Source organism: Protopterus annectens, chromosome 1.part1 (genome assembly GCF_019279795.1).
Source record: "Protopterus annectens isolate FY-2018-M chromosome 1.part1, PAN1.0, whole genome shotgun sequence".
NCBI classification, from domain to species: Eukaryota; Metazoa; Chordata; order Ceratodontiformes; family Protopteridae; genus Protopterus; species Protopterus annectens.
The window spans coordinates 828,041,118-828,062,646 of NC_056726.1; positions in this window are offsets into that span (position 1 = coordinate 828,041,118).

The following is a 21,529-nucleotide window of genomic DNA, read 5'->3' on the forward strand; positions in this document are numbered from 1 at the left end:
GATTACACACTAGGAGCAGTCATTAAATTCCCTGCAAGATTGGAACCCCTACAGCCATGGCTTAAAACCCAGTACCAAAAATTGTATTATAGTACCTTTTGGGAAATCTACCATCCCAGATAACTATATCATCAATGTTACCATTAAAAGTTGATTCTCTGGTCAGGGATCTGGGAATTCATGTAGCTAGTACCATAGCCTTCGATCAACGTGTCCAAGGTAGTAAGAAAATCCTTCTATGTTGCTCAACTTATAAGCAAGGGAATGGCACTTAAGTCCAGCCAAGTCATCATACACCTATACTCAGCTCTCATCAGACCCCTAATAGAGTATAATTCCCCCTTTGGTATGTATCTGACCGGACACATGCAGCAAATGGAATGTCCACAAAGGTTCCTTACAAAAGAATACAGGGATTAAACACAATGCCCTGTGCTGATCACCTCACAGCCCTGTCTCATATTCAGTATCATACAGACTTCTGAGAGATGATCTTTGTCTGGCATAGAAGCCATTCCTGGACCCTGTTTTGAATAACCTTTTGCACATCTGCCTAAACCTTGCTTGCAACATAAAGAGGACATGCTGGGGGACAGGTATGCATCTCAGATGCTTCCCCTTCTCTGGAACAGGCTTCCCATCCATGTGAAGCAGAGTTCCTCCCTATCTCTATTTAAATACAACTTGAACCAATAGATGGGTAATCGGAAATTCACCCCTAGTCTGACTCCTATCTCTCTGATGGACACAGGCAGTCAGTAAATCACCACCTATATAAATTCAAATTTGTGGGCCACATTTGGGTTGCACGGCTAGGCTTATAAGAGCCACATTGGTCATTAGCCTGGTATACACCCATGAACCTATGAGATAACAGTGCTTATGGAACCTGTAGGGATGACTTCTATGATTGCTCTCATTTGATGATCTAGTGAGAAAGTATTGTTACTGGTTGCATTTCTTACATGTAAAAACACACATTAAATGTGGGCATAACAATACCAAAATATTTGTTCTGGCATTCTACCACAGATAATTGTAATGTTGACTAATAGTCTTAATATCTAGGAATTTCTAAAATATTTTTCATATATGGGTGAGACCAGTTTAAAAAAACATGTACTTTATTTTCTACTGACATTAGCTAACAGCTACAAAAAGACACCTTGCAGTCTCTCATGCAGTTTTAGATGTGTGTATTCATGTACAATCTCTGGTAAAATATAAGTTCTGTTTCTGTGAAAACCTTACATGAGTTTGTGAGAAACCTACACAAGATGCTTATACACAAGCCTCTTTCGACCAGGTGTGGTATTATGTAAAAATAATAGTCATAGAAGAACCTTGAACTTAAAGGATATGTCATAAATTATATAACATAAAATGCATGCTTGAAATCCAGACTGGAATGCAAAAAATGAATTTAGATGAAATATGTTTCTCAGAAGTATGTGGATTACGTCTGTTTACACAACTCTGTTTATAAGCATAAACATATGGAAAGACAATGTAACATCCAGGTGCATTTTAATGAAGATATATATTGCACATCACAACATTAAGTACGCACACCTTCTTCTTCTTTCGGCTTTTCCCGGTTAGGGGTCACCACAGCAGATCACCTGTCCACTCATGATTGGCAGTGGAGTTTTACGGTGTCAAGTTGCCAGCCCGGTGCCCAACCTTCCACAGAAGGCACACACATGCACGCACTCACACCTAGGGCCAATTTAGAGAGTCCAATTCACCTACAGCATGTCATTGGGATATGGGAGGAAACCAGAGCACCCGGAGGAAACCCACGCGACCACAGGGAGGACATGCAGACTCCGCACAGAAGGCACCCCAGCTGAGGATCGAACTGGAGAACCTCTTGCGGTGAGGTGGCAACGCTAATCGCTGCACCACCGTGGCCACCCACAACATTAAGTACGCACACCAAATACTCTAAAATATAGTTCACTTGGTAATCAGCACATGCATAACTGACAAGCACATTAACAACCTGTTACTAATTGTATTAGAAGTTAAACAGGGATGCTGTCATTTCATTTGGTAACACTGGCAAGTAAAGTTAATCACTAGTCTAAAAAACTGAAAATTCTAACCTTATCTTTTGTGTTAGTTTTTGTGTGTGTGTGTGTGTGTGGGGGGGGGGGGGGGCGGGGTTGCTGTACCTGCATATTTTTTTAAGGAACCACCAAATATACCTTTTCTGAATCTGCAGTGTCATCAAAACACTATGTTGGGAAAAAGGACTCTGAAGCAAAAGTCTAAATGTGTGGCTTTGAGTTAGTAGATCAAAGCAACAATAACAATGTAAAACATTCAAGAAATTGCAAACATATCCTGCCAGAGTGCCTGGAGATAATGGGTATCAAAGCTGTTGTATATAAACGCAATATGGCAAAGTAGAAGGCTAATCATGATTACTCAGACATGGTCTTTAGGAGTAAATCAGTTCTGATGTTTTTGATACAGATTCTGAGTTTCTACTTGTACATTTACAACCAGATACTACTGCTGGATTTAAACATGACCAAGAGGACTACAGATGCAACTCTAAAAAGAAAGAAAAACACTTTCAGAGGGGACCAAGGTGCTGGTGGGTACAAAGAAAGGGATACTTATATGGGGAATGGGATGAGTCTAAAGCTTGAAGTCCACAGTAAAACAAGGGAAGACACTTCAGGATCAGCACATGAGCAACAACTGCTACACTAATACACCAACTAATGTACTAATATGGCCTCACAAGATTTAACAGTAGAGCAACCTGTGTGGGAGGAGCTCCTCCCTGCCTGCAAAGACACCTCCCTACACGCAAGCACACTGACCATCACATTCAGTGGTTGCTACAGAGTGGAAAGCAAGATTTAGTTATGGCAGTGGTTATCCAGGTGAAGGCAGGACAATGATACCCAACAGCATATCCCGCACTAACCATCAATTATCACAACTGAATCAAATCTTCAGTATGGCATTTTTGTACATAATGCATGAATAAATGTCCATGCTGCTCTACAAAGCCTGAAAAATTATATTTAGTAAAGAAGAACAGACTCTTCATCTGTGAGCTTCTCTGTCAGGTAAAGATAACAATTAATTATCATTTGCAGTGGTGTGGTACAGATTAGAAAGATGATGTTTGCTACTTTATGGAGAAGAGACATTTCTGCTAGGATGGAAATGTTACTGAGATGATGGAGGATGTGGTTGTGAGTAATTTATTGTTGATTGTATATCAAGCTATAGATCAAAAGGAAACTTCATTTCCAGCTTCCACAAACCGGTGAGCTGCTTACAGCATGCTCTCTCCAGAAGCATCATGAAACCTTATTATACCACGTAGAATCTGTTCCACACCACCATCCACTTGTTCTGCTGGCACTGCCTGAAGCATTATGAAACCTTATTATACCATGTAGGCTCTGTTCCACACCACCATCCACTTCTTCTGCTGGCACTGCCCGAAGCATTATGAAACCTTATTATACCATGTAGACTCTGTTCCACACCACCATCCACTTCTTCTGCTGGCACTGCCCGAAGCATTATGAAACCTTATTATACCACGTAGAATCTGTTCCACACCACCATCCACTTGTTCTGCTGGCACTGCCTGAAGCATTATGAAACCTTATTATACCATGTAGGCTCTGTTCCACACCACCATCCACTTGTTCTGCTGGCACTGCCCGAAGCATTATGAAACCTTATTATACCATGTAGGCTCTGTTCCACACCACCATCCACTTCTTCTGCTGGCACTGCCCGAAGCATTATGAAACCTTATTATACCATATAGAATATGTTCCACACCACCATCCACTTCTTCTGCTGGCACTGCCTGAAGCATTATGAAACCTTATTATACCATGTAGGCTCTGTTCCACACCACCATCCACTTCTTCTGCTGGCACTGCCCGAAGCATTATGAAACCTTATTATACCATGTAGGCTCTGTTCCACACCACCATCCACTTGTTCTGCTGGCACTGCCTGAAGCATTATGAAACCTTATTATACCATGTAGGCTCTGTTCCACACCACCATCCACTTCTTCTGCTGGCACTGCCCGAAGCATCATGAAACCTTATTATACCATGTAGGCTCTGTTCCACACCACCATCCACTTCTTCTGCTGGCACTGCCCGAAGCATTATGAAACCTTATTATACCATGTAGGCTCTGTTCCACACCACCATCCACTTCTTCTGCTGGCACTGCCCGAAGCATTATGAAACCTTATTATACCATGTAGGCTCTGTTCCACACCACCATCCACTTCTTCTGCTGGCACTGCCCGAAGCATTATGAAACCTTATTATACCATGTAGACTCTGTTCCACACCACCATCCACTTGTTCTGCTGGCACTGCCCGAAGCATTATGAAACCTTATTATACCATGTAGACTCTGTTCCACACCACCATCCACTTCTTCTGCTGGCACTGCCCGAAGCATTATGAAACCTTATTATACCATGTAGGCTCTGTTCCACACCACCATCCACTTCTTCTGCTGGCACTGCCCGAAGCATTATGAAACCTTATTATACCATGTAGACTCTGTTCCACACCACCATCCACTTCTTCTGCTGGCACTGCCTGAAGCATTATGAAACCTTATTATACCATGTAGACTCTGTTCCACACCACCATCCACTTCTTCTGCTGGCACTGCCCGAAGCATTATGAAACCTTATTATACCATGTAGAATCTGTTCCACACCACCATCCACTTCTTCTGCTGGCACTGCCCGAAGCATCATGAAACCTTATTATACCATGTAGGCTCTGTTCCACACCACCATCCACTTCTTCTGCTGGCACTGCCCGAAGCATTATGAAACCTTATTATACCATGTAGACTCTGTTCCACACCACCATCCACTTCTTCTGCTGGCACTGCCCGAAGCATTATGAAACCTTATTATACCATGTAGGCTCTGTTCCACACCACCATCCACTTCTTCTGCTGGCACTGCCCGAAGCATTATGAAACCTTATTATACCATGTAGACTCTGTTCCACACCACCATCCACTTCTTCTGCTGGCACTGCCTGAAGCATTATGAAACCTTATTATACCATGTAGACTCTGTTCCACACCACCATCCACTTCTTCTGCTGGCACTGCCCGAAGCATTATGAAACCTTATTATACCATGTAGAATCTGTTCCACACCACCATCCACTTCTTCTGCTGGCACTGCCCGAAGCATCATGAAACCTTATTATACCATGTAGGCTCTGTTCCACACCACCATCCACTTCTTCTGCTGGCACTGCCCGAAGCATTATGAAACCTTATTATACCATGTAGACTCTGTTCCACACCACCATCCACTTCTTCTGCTGGCACTTGCCGAAGCATTATGAAACCTTATTATACCATGTAGACTCTGTTCCACACCACCATCCACTTCTTCTGCTGGCACTGCCCGAAGCATTATGAAACCTTATTATACCATGTAGGCTCTGTTCCACACCACCATCCACTTCTTCTGCTGGCACTGCCCGAAGCATTATGAAACCTTATTATACCATGTAGGCTCTGTTCCACACCACCATCCACTTCTTCTGCTGGCACTGCCTGAAGCATTATGAAACCTTATTATACCATGTAGACTCTGTTCCACACCACCATCCACTTCTTCTGCTGGCACTGCCCGAAGCATTATGAAACCTTATTATACCATGTAGACTCTGTTCCACACCACCATCCACTTCTTCTGCTGGCACTGCCCGAAGCATTATGAAACCTTATTATACCATGTAGACTCTGTTCCACACCACCATCCACTTGTTCTGCTGGCACTGCCCGAAGCATTATGAAACCTTATTATACCATGTAGGCTCTGTTCCACACCACCATCCACTTCTTCTGCTGGCACTGCCCAAGCATTATGAAACCTTATTATACCATGTAGGCTCTGTTCCACACCACCATCCACTTCTTCTGCTGGCACTGCCCGAAGCATTATGAAACCTTATTATACCATGTAGACTCTGTTCCACACCACCATCCACTTCTTCTGCTGGCACTGCCCGAAGCATTATGAAACCTTATTATACCATGTAGACTCTGTTCCACACCACCATCCACTTCTTCTGCTGGCACTGCCCGAAGCATTATGAAACCTTATTATACCATGTAGACTCTGTTCCACACCACCATCCACTTCTTCTGCTGGCACTGCCCGAAGCATTATGAAACCTTATTATACCATGTAGACTCTGTTCCACACCACCATCCACTTGTTCTGCTGGCACTGCCCGAAGCATTATGAAACCTTATTATACCATGTAGGCTCTGTTCCACACCACCATCCACTTCTTCTGCTGGCACTGCCCGAAGCATTATGAAACCTTATTATACCATGTAGAATATGTTCCACACCACCATCCACTTCTTCTGCTGGCACTGCCCGAACTCTGGCTTTGAAGGCTTAATTAAAACTTTAGCACCCAACTGTCAGGTTTGTTTTATTTGTATTTGTTTTATGGGGTAGAGCACTTTTCTCCTTTTTCAGACTCGGCCCAGGAGCAGTGTCTGGTTAGAGTCACACTGTTAGGCAAGGGAGGCGGAGGAAATCAAGCCTTGCACCACTGGACCACAGGAAACAGGTCATTAACAACTCCTTAATCCTCTAAGCCAACTTCCAGACCAGGCTCATACAGAAATTATTTCTTAGCTGTTGCCAGCACATAGATCCATAGGCTCATATGTTCTTAATAGGCAGGTGGTATGGTTGACCATACAGAGCCTAACCATGCAGCCTAGAGAGTGTAGTAGGTAGAGTTTTCACCCCTATCAGTAAGGACCAAACTGCTTATGTTACTAGTAAATTTCTGGATACTTATCCAACTGTCAAGGCAGTAATTGAAGGAGGAGACCAGTATGTTATGATTTTTGACATGGAAAGAGATTTTGTTCTATTGGTAGAGATACTTTGAGTGAGGAACCTACTTCTCCAAGAAGTCTTGTTTATCTTATGATGAAGATTGAGTTCTTTGGAATGACTGTTTTTAATATCACAATCATTTATGAGTTGGAGGTGATCTGGTAGCTAGCATAGGATCTTCCAAAGCCTGTAGGGTTAGGCAGAGATCACCACGCAGGAGCCAGTATGAGACAGGGAAAAGTGAGAGGGCTTTTAGTCTGTCCAGATAACTAAGTGAATTTAGTCCTTAGATTTGTAGTTAGAAAACAGTGAGGTCTTTCTAGATGGGCAAAGTGTTTGGAGACGTGCATTGTAAATGGTGCCTTGTACTATATGATTGGCATGATGAGGGATGAAATATTTATTATTTATTGACCAGGTAGACCACTGATCCCATATAAACATTTTTCAGATTCAAACCAGGAACATTGTATAAATGACTTGCTCAGACTTCACAATAGGCAAATGGAAGTTGTCTGAATTAAAGCCTGGACTACAATCAGCAGTTTATTAAATAACTCACACCCTTAATCTTCTGTGCTGTCAGACAGAGGGGCTTATGACAGCCTTGGATCTGAAGGACATACCTCTAGTAATTAACTGGGAAGGGTAGAAAGGTTTTCTGATTATAACTGATAAGTTATGATCAAAGGATATTTCATTGTTGATAAAATCATCCAGATTTCTAATGTTTGTGTTGACTTTAAAAGGGATTCTGTTTATGTGGCACAGCATTATTTTGGCATTAAACTTAAAACTGTAGGTGATACACCATGTGTTGGTTCTGGCAAGCCTCTCTTTAAGGATTTGAGTATGTGTGGGTATGGGGTAAATAATAGCATCCAGTTTATAGTCATTAGCAAACTTGGTTAGCTATAGGCTTTTGACATGTGCTTTCATATCAGAAGAGAAGCACATACCAAACAGGAGAGGACCTAGGATAGATACCTGAAGGACACCACTAATTATATGTCTTTTGTTTGAGAAGTCAACATCAACTCTTACCATGTGCATTTGATTAAAAAATTAATTTGCAACCCAGTGGGTGACATATGGGTTTATATTCTTAGTAGTGAGTTTGTTGATAATGCCAGCATGGGAAATCCTAATGAGGGCTTTAGCGAGGTCCACATAGGCAGTATGGCAAGAATGGCCTTTATCAATGATATTTGTTACATTTTCAAATAAATCCCCATATTGAGATGACAGAATCTACATTTTATATATATATATATATATATATATATATGAAACAATATCGCTAAAGCTCCTAAAGTATCCTTCAGCAAAAACATTTTATGAAGTTGAATTGATTAGGCCTAAATGTGTGAACTTCATGGTCCATGAGGCTGACAAAGATACAGTCCATGATTTTACAGATGATGCTTTTGAGGCTCGAAGGATAATAGTTACCCAGCTTGTATATACACACATATACATATATCTCCTGTGGAAAGGTTTAAAAAGGGTCCAGCAATACTGTACTTTGTACTTACAAGTACACAACCTAGTATATTGTCGAGGGTCATGGAGCTATTGTTTTTGGCTTTGGATAGTGTCTATACAATCTGGTCCTTGGTGATTCTGAGGAAAGGGAAGGGGAAAAGAGAAAGAAAGGTTAGTGATTCAATGGAGATGACTTGAGCGCAAGAAGTAGGAGTGAAATTGAAACTGAACTGAAGTTGGCTATAGTTTTGGGATGAAATTAGGTAGCACCATTTGATTGGCACTTGTTATCATGCTGGGTAGTAATTCTAATATTCCTAATGTAGCTAAAAAAGCCGTATGGTCATCTATAAAGTAAATGGCTACCTTCAGTCCATGTAGTCTTCCTAATGGAATGCTTGTGCTGTTTACTGGCCTGCCTAAGTATCTTCTAAGTATCTTCTTATGGTGGCAGCGAGGAATCTTTTTATATGAAGTAAGTACAACTTATCCTGTTATTATATAATTTGTTGATTCAGGAGTTCCATTGTAGGGGGTTATTTCTGAGTTTGCCTTTATACTTATCTCCAATGAGGATGGAGTTTTGTATAAATTAATTTGTATGGGCATTGATGTCAGAGGTACATGTAGTGGTATTTGTCTTCAGGCACCCCAGAGAAGGACAGCATGGTGACTTCTGGGTAATCTCTGAATATGGTAGCATTATTTTCAGGATGGCACTTCATTTGAGGAAGAAGAACAAGGCATGTTGTTAGTACATGAAAACCAGGTTTCTGTAATGACTGACATATAGATTTAAGTGCCAGGAAGGCTTCAAAACTGAGACATTTTTTTGTTCAGACTCCTAGCATTGAGTACTACCACCTTTATGTAAGTTAGATTGGACTTTGCTAGACTGGAGTATCCAAGAGATGGACCTTGCTGGTAAAAGACACTATGATTATTTAAAAGTCTTTGTTTATACACAAAAGCCCAGTGGAGAGAGATGCAAGTCATCCATGCTGAAATAGTCAGTCATCATGTCCCATCCTCACAAACACACAAACATAAACATACACACACACACACACACACACACACACACACACACACACACACACACACACACACACACACACACACACACTGGATTACTGAGGAATGACACCTGTTACTTAGCCAATTGTTGAAGCCAATTATTTTGTTTTGAACCTGAGGCCTAATTCTCAGTGAAGGCAAGATACTTCTCAAGACAAGTGTTTTTCCTGACTTGGGCACATGGCTCGACAGATCAGAAAGGTCTTTCTGCATCTCCTCCTCTAGGATGAAGTAGTTAAGGTTTACTTTGATGTGGGCAGCTATGAGATCATATGATATCTGAGATGGAAGAACACAGGGACTTTGGTCATGTCATGAATCCTGATGCCAGACAGACAGCTGACTGTGACCCTACCTTTGCTCAATTTGGTGAATAGAACGTCAGAGTGTCTGCCTTTGGAGTCACCTATTATGAGCAGGTTATAGTGTGTGGCTACAGACTTGGGAGACCTTATGAGTGTGGACTTGGAGCCCAACTCTTCTTATCGGTGGGCTATCTCTGTGAACCCATCCAAAGCAGTGTGTTTTTGACTCTGAGGAGTTTAATGTGAAGAAAGTTACTCATCAGTACTGCCATCCTGAGCACTGATGGAAGACGACCAACCACATAACTAATATTGGATCACATGTCATCAAGTGACCTTCTTCATCTTCTTCATCATCCTTATCATAATTACCTCTCTGCTACTTATACTGTCAGTACTGCTGGTAGTAATATGCACGAGTAATGTGCAAGTAAATAGCCTCATGCTTTGAAAATGACCACTAGGCTAAATACGAGTTTGTGAATCTGAAGTAAAAGAGTGCACTAGTTAACTGCAATGTGACAGTTGTTAATGAATGATATTGTCTGAAGACCTGAGGGACCTGGTCCACATACAAAATCTTGCAAACATTCTAAACTTTCTAATAAAAAAAGTCATCATTTGGTGGCATGTGTACAGATCTTCATTTCTGTTGCCTGAGCAGTCTGCACTCACTTTATCCTGCCTGTCAGCAGGATATCATGCTTTCTTTGGCATTGTGAATTTGTACAAACATGGAAGAAGCTCTAAAAGATAGATTTACTAGCAGTTTACACAGCGAAGATTGTCAGAGATAATTGTTATCTGAATAAAATGTAAGGTTAACAAAAGCATTTGAAATTGCAATGAGTATACAAATGACAAAATATATGAAACAGCTGAAAATTCTCAAAAGAATATGGCATATGTTTCTATATAAAACTGAATTGCCAGTGTTGTCAGTGCTAAAGTATAAAGAAAAATAATCCTTTATGAATATAGTAATTTCTTTCCTAGTAATCACTGCAAGCCACAGCAGTTAAACTTGGGATGTATATCAGATTATTTTTTTTCATTACTGGGTGAGTTTATGGCTCCACTGTGCTATGAAAACCAAAAGTAATAGTTGCCATTAGTTGTGTTGAATGGAGTAGAGCAAGACCAGCTTTGTCTTGTAGGAGTTAGTTATAATGTCTTGTTTTAAAGCATTTATGAATCCTAAAGTGATTTTCTGAGACAGTCTACTGAAGACGTGTTTGAAGTGCTTGTTTTAAGAGGAAGTAGGCCCAAAGCATAGTGGCAATGCTGCTATTTTGGTGAAAGTGTTTCTTCAATGTTTTGTGAAAAGGCTGCCCCTGCCATTTGTGCTGAAAGAAATACTTCAAACCACTTAGATAAATAAGAAAACAAGATATATATTGAATGGTGATTATACGTTAATTATAAACCAAGCTATAGAATTATGCTGTCTGCCTAAAATGGAAGAGTTGATGTTCTTGAAGAGTAATTTAGTAGTGATTTAGACCTGCTTATCAAGCTCATAGCCAAAGGTGGATAATAATCTTATCAGACTATGATTGTCAGATTTTTTCAGTTTTATTTTCAGATTTAATACAGACTATAAAAAGTAAATGACAATACAGATGATCTCTAAAGAGATACTACCACTACAAGTTACTGATAAAGTCAAAGGAGATATGACTGAGCTCATAAACACTGTTATAATTTTCAAGAAAATCCAGTAAAACCTACAATGTTAGCTAGAATTACAAGAAGTGACAAAGAACTATCAAGCTTTGAGATAGAAGCTTGACCTCAGAGAGTAGATGAGAGCTTAGAACTATATTATTAGAGTATATTTAATTATCCATAAGTAAACTTTGTGTCCTTTACAGAACAAGCGTGATTATTCCATGGACATTACATAAGTGCTTGATGAGCTACATTTGGAACACCTGGTTGTTTACAAATGAAGACCCTGGCACAAAAGCTCATGAGATGGCCAAAGGTTGATAATGAGGTTATGTGCGCACATACATGACGTCACATGGAACAGAAAATGCATAGACAAGTACCTTTGCATCAGCAGGAATTTCCACAAGAGGAAGAGACTGAATATTGATTTTTAGGTCCATTCATAAGCAGTGTAGCCATAATTTTGGTGCATGCATATCTGAAATAGTTACAAGGGTTTTGCATGAATCATATTACTCCACAAGCAACACTAAGTATATTTAGAAGATCGTTTTCTTCTTATTGGTTACCAGAGGACACAGTCATGGACAACAACTGTATTCAGTTCACATCAAAATAATTCTGTTAATCCATTAAACAAAACAGAATAGTCCATTCTACCAGTGCATGGAGGCATCCTGCAAACAGTGGTTTATCAAGTAAAAACTAAGAGTGGCACAAATTGAACAAGAAAAAAACAGATAAACATGAAAAAATTAACAGACTCAGCTTGGCCCCATGGCATAGAGGAATGGAGGATGGACTATAAACCAGACGTCCCATATCTGAGTAGTTCCATGGCATAAGGGGATGGAAGCTGGACTATAACTCAGGTGTCCCAAGTCTGAGTAGTTCCATGGCATAGAGAGCTGGAGGATGTACTACAACCCAGAAGTCCCAAGTCTGAGTAGTTCAATGGTATAGAGGGATGGAGAATGGACTATAGCCCAAACATCCCAAGTCTGAGTAGTGGCTTAGGCAATAGAAGAGTTGGGTGGGGGAGGGATAAGATTCAGCAGCTTATTTATTTACAGACATTTGTTTATCAGGGAAAATCCAACTGGGTAATAAATACACAGTTTAGCAGTGGCTCAGGGAGAAAAGCTCATCAAAATAACATCAAATAAAACACTGGTTGTTGTTGTGTCTTTCGGCTTTTCCCGGTTAGGAGTCACCACAGTGGAACTCCGGTCCACTAATGATTGGTAGTTGATTTTTACGTGCCGAGTTACCAGCCCTGACACACAACCTTCAATGAAGGTACGCCCATTCATGTATGTCTCCACGCTGAAGATGCTCTAGCTGAGAATCTAACTGGACAGCGTCTTACTGTGAGGCGACAAATAAAACACTGGTACAAATGTAATAATAATAAAAAAAACATGTATGCAAACAATTCTATATTGGAATACATAGGATAGAATAAAGCATGAGGAGACATTAGTGATGTAAAAATAAGAAATAGAAAAATGATGATTAAACATGACAGTCAATACATACAAAAGTAAACTCTACTTTGCTAGGAAATTAAAAATAAAAAGATACAAGTCCACCCTAAAAGTGGGGAGAGGGGAGGTGTTGAAGGCTATGGATAGATAGTGTGATTAGAGAGATTAAGTTAGTAAGAATGTAAAGTATTTGTTAATATAGATCATACAGATGAGGTGCATGGGCATAGCCATGAGCAGAAATGTTTTTAGAGAGGACTTAAATACATGAAGGCTAGCTATAGTTCTGATTGAATTTGGAAGAGTTCTTATGAAGAATTATGGCTCACCTATCCTGCGGAAAGGATGGTGGTTCAAACAGATCCACTGTTGGATCCCATCAATGGACAGGACGATGATATGCAGTGTTTGGACTGGTGATGTGTGTTTGGTTCTTGCTGCTCTGCTTCAGCAATGGTCTTCTGAGGAAGTGTAGTTTATGTGGGGGTCATGTATATGAGTGTACACATTTTGTCAATACAAGATTGACTTTGAAGGACCCTCATGTAACACGCATCCATGTCAGCCACCAAGAGGAAGGGTTTTAAGGCTCATACCTAATGGTTGCCTAAATGGTGGTCCCTCTTGGTCATCTCCCACTGTTAAGGGGGAATCAGTGAGCTTGATTAAGTGAGAGGGGTGGCAATCAACAAAACAAAGAGTTAAAAAACAATGCAACAAAGAATAACTTGAATACAAAACTGAACAACTGAGTTTTAGGGATCTCTTGAAATTAATGAGCAATGGGGCTTTCAAAGCCATACAGGTGTAAATTCCAAAGGTAAAGAGCCTACTCAACAAACAAATCCTGTAGGATTCAAGCTGCACCTCTCAAAATTACAAATATTAAAGGATAAATAGTACAAAGAAGACTGTGAACCTGTTATAGCTTATGTAAAAAATAATAAGCATTCTGGTGATAAAACTAATGACCGATCATGGCGAGATAATAAGTAGTCATTAGCCAGTGACATGTAGGAGAATTAAGTTTCTTACAGAATGCAATGAACCAATCAGAGTAAAGTAAGCAGACTCTATAAAGAATGTAAATTGCATGGCAGAATGAAAGGAGACCTCAGCAAGGTCTGAGCTGATGAGAGGGGCAATCAAAATAGAACAAAAGAGACAAGAGTTAGGACACTGTATGAGAACAACAATGGAAGGTGAAGTCGGTAACAGAAAAATCAGCATGTTTGATGGGATTAAATGTAAGCACAATATCAGGATGAGAGGGCAGCATCAGGACAAACCCAAGGTGGAAGGTATTACCTATGAAACCAGTAGAGGGGATAGACAATAATATTTTTATATAGTGAATCTCATGAGCAAAGGTTTTTCAGAGACAGAACTTTCAGTAATAAGCAAAGGACTTGTGTTTGAGCCTATGAAAATATAACCATTGCCAACAGTGTGCCTGCATCAAAGTCATATATGACACAGTTATATTTAAATAAATTATTTTCAAGTGAGGTCCTAAACCAAAAATACAAAAGGATATTTTATGGAAACCTAATCCTAATGACTTCTGTCCAATTATTAGCTTTGCAGACGATTGTTATAACATCCTTCCAAATATGTTCAAAGTGGAAGAAAGGAAAGCCTGATTAAAATCAGCTGTTGATAACATGTATAGACACAAGAAAGCTGATAACTGTGATTCATTGTGATATTCTGAACAGATGTATAAGAACAGAAAACTCAGCTATTTAAAATATGTTAATTGTATATGTATTTAGATATGTGGATTTCCTTTGTCTTCAGTGAAATCTTATCATTTATTACCACACGGTCTATTGTAAGACTGTGAAAATGTTTCCTGCTGCAATATTTTTTAATCATGTATATTTGCTTGACTGCATACTACTACTGTACCTAGGGTAAGGGTCTTGAAACTAGTTCAATTACTGGGTCACAAAGACTACAAGTTCACCAAACTCAGACAAACTAGTAAAAAACAAAAAAAAAAACGAACGTACAAGCTGTAGACTTCAACAGACTTTATTACTGTACTTTCATGTTGTAAGCGCTTTCGTCCAAAATAATGCTTAGACTTCATCAGACATAAATTACCTAAAATTCATTAGTATTTATATAATCATCAATTAGTAATTTAAATTGATTTAAATGTACATATTAAATGAAACTATTCCCACATATTAAAAGTGTTAGCACACAATCTTATGGTTCAATAAAATATATGTACATAAAAAACTGAGGTATAAACTAATACATTTTAAAAATTCTTAAAAATAGTTGACCTTAAAAAGGACTTAGTATAATTAATGCATGTATTAATGCTAATATACAAATGTGCATTTACCTATCTAATGCTTTGAGTTTTAAGATACATTCAATTGAGGCATACTCATTTAGCCCAGGTGGTATATGGGTATCAGTCTGAATCACATTAGTTCACTCTCTTCTAATTCCAGTTCCCACGGGCCACCCCTAGATTTCCTTTTTACCTGTTGGATAACTGTAAACAAAAAGTTGTGGGTTGGATTTTCCATACAATGTTTAGCTAGGGCATTTGTAGTTACTTTTTTATTGATATTATATAAATGTTCATAAATTCTTTGTTTCAAATGCCTTTCTGTTTTTCCTATGTAGTATGCCTGACATTGCTGACATATTGCTACATAGACAACCCCCTCTAGATTCACAATTAAATTTACCTTTTAGGAAATAATCCTTGCCCCTGATGGTAAACCTATTGCCCATCTTGATAGATGGGCACTGTTGGCATCGACCGCATTTATACATGCCATAGTTTCCATTATAGGCCATGTTTTGTGTTTCCAAAAGGCATTTAAGATTGGGACCCCTTCTGTATGTTATTCGTGGAGGACCTTCAAACTTTTTACAAATATTAATGTCCTCATTGGCCCAGTTTTTAACCAGAATATTTCTTATTTCTTTGGCTTCCATAGAAAAGGTTGTCATGAATGTGGGTGCCATATTAAATGATATGTTCTGGCTATTATCTCTCGTCTGTACTATATTGGAATCATGTACTTCATTATAACCTTTTTGTAAAATGGGTTTGAAGTGTCCATGAGTCCTTTTAGTGCATACTTCCAAATAAATCTGTTCAAAGAGATATTCGGGATACCCTCTCCTTACAAACATATTTTTCAATAACTCACATTCACTATAGAAGTCCCTATCAGAAGAAACCATCCCAGCAGCTCTCACCAATTGTCCTTTCATCACTGCTTTTTTCTGATGAAAGGGGTGGCTGCTAGAGAAGTGCAGGAAGGCATTTGAATAGGTAGGCTTCCTGTATATAATAATTCTATACCTATTATTCAGCCTGTCCTTTGACAACTGCACATCTAGATAATTAATGGATTCTAATCCAACCTGAAATGTGAATTCAAGAAAGTTAGTAAGTTCTGTAATAGCTTGAATAAAGGGTTCTGTGTTATTAGGGTCCCCTTTCCAGATAAAAAACATATCATCTTGATATCTTGTATACCATACCACATTCTGCTGAAAAGGGCTGCTGTTAAATAAAAGCTCCCTTTCCCAGTATGCCATCACACAGTTTGTGAAGCTACCTCCGCACGGTGATCCCATGGCAACACCTGTCCGCTGTTCGTATAGCTCACCATTAAATAGCATTAAATTGATGGATAAAATAATCTCCAAGAGTGTTTCAATAAATCTCATTCTCTTCCATGCCTTTCATGGTTAGAAAATCCCAAACCCATTCAATTCCCAACTCTTGCGGTATTACAGTGTATAGATCTTTTATATCTACTGTAAGAAAAATGTGATTTTCATTATATTCCAACTTATTAATACCTACCAGAAAGTTCCATGAGTCATGGCAAATTTGTTTTTCATTTCTAATAACAGGTTTTAATTTGCTGTCCACATATTTAGTACATGGGTATGTTATTGATTTTCTGCCATCCACAATAGGTCTAAAAGGTGGATTGTGGAGGTTCTTGTGTATTTTACGGGACCCGAAAAGAACTGGTGTAATAAGTGATGCCATTGTTAAATAATAAAAGGTATCAATATCTATACTCCCTTCAAGGAACAAGTCATTTAAATTTCTATTGATGTTTCTTTATGCAGTATTAACTTCGTTTAAGCTTGCCTGAAAGTAGTTATCTCTATCTAGATATGTCAATATATAATGTACATATGCATATTCGTCCATTAGTCCATAAACACCAATCCACCATCTTTATCAGGCTTCATAACCCTGATCTTGCATGCCTTCAGTAAATTAAAAAACTCTAAGTCATCAAGCGACATATTCCTAGCAGCATTGCTAAATATGCAGATGGCTGCAAGATATTTTTCACTGCAAATATTAATGTGGATTATAGGTTCATAGGTTCATAGATTAGTACTAGGCTAACTGTCCTTGCGAGCCATTTTAAGCCTAGCCAAATATCCCTTGTGAGACTCGAACCCTGCACCTTGTGTTTGTAAGGCAAACACCTTAACCATTAGGCCACCCTCCCAACCCAATTATTTGGAAATTAACATATTTCCGGTAGAATTCTCAGCATATACAATAGCAACATGCTTAAATTTTAGTACAAATAAATACTAGGTACTATATTAGGGGAATCCAATCATAAAATACTCACTTAAATTGATTGGTTCTATATTACAGGAGTTAAATGAATGTAAAGATTCTGGAATTCTGATTACATCTAAATTTTCCTTTGGCAATCATGTGAACAGATTTAAGGAAAAAGGCTTTTCTTTATTCAGGACTCTTAGTTAAATCTGTTTCCTTAAGGGATCATGACAGCCTATTGCTTCTTTATAAAACATATGTTCATCCCATTCTTGGATTTAATAATGGTTTTTACATATATACTAGGATACTGCTACTTAAGATAGAAAATATTCAAGGGAAATTCACCAGACATACTTTCAGTGAGGCATCTAAGTTATACTGATTTACACAAGAATTTAAAACTATATTCTATGCACTACAAATATTTTCGAGGCAACTTTCTACTCTCTTAGAGATTTCATAATGATGACTTATTGCAGTTAGATTTTGACTTTATTCCAACTACCAACCATAGAGCTGACAGGTACAATAACATAAACTTTTACAATAGCAAAAACTTTATAAATATCAGACAAAAATGATCACTCAAGCAATAACCAAACTCTGGAATAGAGTCATAGACTCTCTGACACTATGGATTTATGTATACTAAGGCTGGATGTTTAGGTGGGTGATGAGATACACAACATGACTTTTAATGAAACAGTGTTCCTCAACGGTCTTCGGGTCTGAGCACTGTATAACTAACGTATGATACAACATGACTTTTAATGAAACAGTATTCCTCGATGGCCTTCAAGTCTGAGCACTGTATAACTAATGTATGATACAACATGATTTTTAATGGAACAGAGTCCCTTGGCGGTCTTTGAGTCAGTGCACTGTATAACTAACATATGATACAACATGACTTTTAATGAAACAGTGTTCTTCGATGATCTTCAGGTCTGAGCACTGTATAAATAACATATGATACAACATGACTTTTAATGAAACACTGTTCCTCGATTGTCTTCGGGTCTGAGCACTGTATAACTAACATATGATAAAATGTATACAACATGACTTTTAATGAAACAGTGTTCCTCAATGGCCTTCAGGTCTGAGCACTGTATAACTAACGTATGATACAACATGACTTTTAATGAAACATTGTTCCTTGATGGTTATGCGGGTCTGAGCACTGTATAACTAATGTATGATACAACATGACTTTTAATGGAACAGTGTTTCTCAACAGTCTTTGGGTCTGAGCACTGTATAACTAACATATGATACAACATGACTTTTAATGAAACAGTATTCCTCGATGGCCTTCAAGTCTGAGCACTGTATAACTAACGTATGATATAACATGACTTTTAATGAAACAGTATTCCTAGATGGCCTTCAGGCCTGAGCACTGTATAACTAATGTATGATACAACATGACTTTTAATGAAACAGTGTTTCTCAACAGTCTTCGGGTCTGAGCACTGTATAACTAACGTATGATACAACATGACTTTTAATGAAATAGTGTTCCTCAATAACCTTTGGATCTAAGCACTGTATAAGTAACGTATCACACAACATGACTTTTATTGAAACAGTGTTCCTCAATGGCCTTCAGGTCTGAGCACTGTATAACTAACGTATGATACAACATGACTTTTAATGAAACAGTATTCCTAGATGACCTTCAGGCCTGAGCACTGTATAACTAATGTATGATACAACATGACTTTTAATGGAACAGTGTTCTTCGATGATCTTCAGGTCTGAGCACTGTATAAATAACATATGATACAACATGACCTTTAATTAAACAGTGTTCCTCAATGGTCTTCGGGTCTGAGCACTGTATAACTAACATATGATAAAACGTATACAACATGACTTTTAATGAAACAGTGTTCCTCAATGGCCTTCAGGTCTGAGCACTGTATAACTAACGTATGATACAACATGACTTTTAATGAAACAGTGTTCCTTAATGGCCTTCAGGTCTGAGCACTGTATAACTAATGTATGATACAACATAACTTTTAATGGAACAGTGTTTCTCAACAGTCTTTGGGTCTGAGCACTGTATAACTAACATATGATACAACATGACTTTTAATGAAACAGTATTCCTCGATGACCTTCAAGTCTGAGCACTGTATAACTAACGTATGATACAACATAACTTTTAATGAAACAGTATTCCTAGATGACCTTCAGGCCTGAGCACTGTATAACTAATGTATGATACAACATGACTTTTAATGAAATAGTATTCCTCGATGGCCTTCAAGTCTGAGCACTGTATAACTAACGTATGATATAACATGACTTTTAATGAAACAGTATTCCTAGATGGCCTTCAGGCCTGAGCACCGTATAACTAATGTATGATACAACATGACTTTTAATGAAACAGTGTTTCTCAACAGTCTTCGGGTCTGAGCACTGTATAACTAACGTATGATACAACATGACTTTTAATGAAATAGTGTTCCTCAATGGCCTTTGGATCTAAGCACTGTATAAGTAACGTATCACACAACATGACTTTTATTGAAACAGTGTTCCTCAATGGCCTTCAGGTCTGAGCACTGTATAACTAACGTATGATACAACATGACTTTTAATGAAACAGTATTCCTCGATGGTCTTTGGGTCTGAGCATTGTATAACTAACATATGACAAAACAGTTAAAAGCTCTTGAATAGAGTGTGAAGAATTGCTTGGGAAGATGATCATTTTATGGAAGCCATTGGTGAATATAGGACAATGTTAATACAGAAGCTGTTTTAGTGAGAGAATGGGATAATACAAATACAGGACCCAGAAATGGTAGGCTAAAGTGAAAAGGGAAATGACACGACAGTGGAGAGTAGAATGATCTGAGGATATTCTATAGGCAGCGGAAAAATCATGGAGATTATAAGTAAAAAAATGGAAGCTTATTAATTCAGAGAAAAATGTATGGTATGTCACAGCTGGGTGTCTGAAATTTGCATATAAAATGGCAAATAATTCAATGACTAGCCTTGAATCTGTTAAATAACAAATGAGTAATAAAAGAGATGGTATACCTGTGGATTTTGTAATAATCACTCATATTTGGTGATCAGTCTACTTTTTACATGAAAGTTTGAATAGAATGTTTGGCGCAGAGGGGCAAATATGATTTATGTCTAGCATTTTATGTAGGAAAAACAATGAGAAAACTAATATATGGGGGTAGTAGACCAGTTCTATTCTGTTAAGACAAAGAATAAATATAATACACTTTATAGGTATATAGAAGTATGTCTTAGAAAAAATATATGTATTTTATATTAGAGGTGTACAACTGAATGAGTGGAAATGCAGTATAGATATATTTTGGAAAGAAATGAAATTCAACAGCAGATAAGGCTAGGGAATACCTTCTACTGGGGTTAAATGAAATAGTAAGCTTTAAACCAGAACTGAAATATAGAAGTTTAGGAAGATAGCTTTATTAAAGCATTTGAATGACTATATAATGTGTAATCAAACAGTGTTGTTAAGAAAAATGTCTAAACATATTTTTTTTAAATGTCTGTTGAAAATGTATTGAGACCCACATAAAATTAATAGCTGTACCTGCTTTATTGATGCTGGTTAACATTAGTTTTACTTTACAAGACTCAAACCTTGAACTACTGAGTCTCATTCTGAATGTAGCTGTGCAGTTCCTTCATACTTCTTCACACGCTTTCCTTTTCCACACAGCATTTGTCACTTACGCCCTCTGTATTCTTTAACTCTTTTCTTCATCTACTGCATTTCACACCTACTCACTGCACTCTTAATCCTTAAATATTTTTCTGTTGTGATGTGTATGAAATATGACAATTTTGAAAATACCCATAATGTAATATCTGTGTAATTTCAGGTGCAAGTTGTTTATTGCCTTTGCATTTAACCTAATTTTGCAAACAGCTCTATTGAAGTGCATGGAGAACAGTGATTACACTCCAATATTTAAGAAAAATATAAACCAGTTAAGTG